Below are 1,822 nucleotides of genomic sequence, written 5' to 3' on the forward strand. Positions count from 1 at the left end.
TGAGCAAATAATCTGAGAAGATGGACTACATGAAGAAAAACATGGCATCAGGATTGGAGGAAGAATCATTAACAACCTGAGATACGCAGACGATACAACTTTGCTTGCTGAAAGTCAGGATGACTTGAGGCACTTACTGATGAAGGTTGAGGAACACAGTCTGCAGTATGGATTACATATCAATATAAAGAAGACAAAAATCCTCACAACTGGACCAATAAGCAGCATCACAATAAATTGAGAAAAGATTGAGGTTATCAAAGAATTCACATTGCTCAGTTCTACAATTGAAGCCAATAGAAGCAGCAGTCAGGACATTAGATGACGTGTAGCACTAGGCAGGTCTATTGCTTAGGATTTTGTTGAACATTTTTGCATCTATATTAATGAGTGATGTTGGTCTATAGTCTTCCTTTTGAGTGATGTCTTTGCCTCGTTTTGGTATCAAAGTTATGCTTTTTCATAGAATGAGTTGGGGAGGATTCCATCCTATTCTATGTTTTGGAATAGTTTAATAGAATTGGTATCAGTTTTTCTTTGAAGGTTTGGTAGAATTCTCTGGTGGAACCATCCGGGCCAGAACTTTTTTGTTGGTAATTTTTTTATGACCTGTTCAATTTCTTGTTTCATTATGGATCTATTCAATTTTTCCACACCAGTCTGTTTTAGTTTAGGTTGGTGCTGTGTTTCTAGCAATCTTCCCATTTCTTCCAGATTATCAAATTTGTTGGAGTACAGTTCTTCAGAGTATCCTGATATTATCCTTTTTATTTCAGTTGGTTCTGTTGTGATGTCATCCATTTCATTTCTTGTTTGTGTTATTTGCATTCTCTTCCTCTTTTCCTTTGTTAAATATGCCAGTGAGAACCAACACGTTTAAAATGAGGGAGAAAATAAATAAATTTATTATTTTATATTTCACCAAATTGACACTTAAATAAGCGAGAAAAGCAACCACAAAAATATTATAAGGCAATAATATATTATATGGGGAACTGACAGAAACTCAACCAGGATTCAGAAGAAATAATGGAACAAAGGTTATCACTGCAGATGTCAGATGGATCTTGGCTGAAAGCAGAGAATCCAAGAAAATTGTTTATCTGCGTTTTACTGACTTTTAAAAAACATTCAACAGTGTGGATTGTAACAAATTATGGACAACCTTGTGAATAATGGGAGTTCTAGAGCACTGAAATGTGCTCATACAAAACTTGTACATAGACCAAGAGACAATAGTTTGAACAGATTGGGGATGCTGAGTGGTCTAAAATCAGAAAAGTTGTTTACCAAGGTTATATCCTTTAATCATACTTATTCAATCTGTAGAATAAGCAAATAATCTAAGAATTTGGACTATGTGAAAAGAATGTGGCATCAGGATTGGAGGGAGACCCTTTAACAACCTATGATGCAGATGGTACAACCTTGCTTGCTGATAGTGAAAGGAGTTGAAGCTCTTACTGATGAAGATTAAAGGATGCAACCTTCAGTATGGATTGCACCTTACATAAATAAAGCAAAATTCTCCAAAACCCAGGCAAAGACATCACTCAAAAAGAAAACTACTGACCAATATCCCTCATGAATATAGATGCAAAAATCTTCAACAAAGTACTAGCCAATAGACTGCAACAACATATCAAGAAAATCATTCATCATAACCAAGTGGGGTTCATATCAGGTATGCAGGGATGGCTCAACATTAGAGAAACTATCAATGTCATCCACCACGTAAATAAAACAAAGGAGAAGAACCACATGATCATATCAATTGATGCAGAAAAGGCATTTGATAAAATCCAACACCCATTCCTGATCA

Source organism: Orycteropus afer, unplaced genomic scaffold (assembly GCF_000298275.1).
Source record: "Orycteropus afer afer isolate SDZICR_OR568_19922 unplaced genomic scaffold, OryAfe1.0 scaffold00764, whole genome shotgun sequence".
NCBI classification, from domain to species: domain Eukaryota; kingdom Metazoa; phylum Chordata; class Mammalia; order Tubulidentata; family Orycteropodidae; genus Orycteropus; species Orycteropus afer.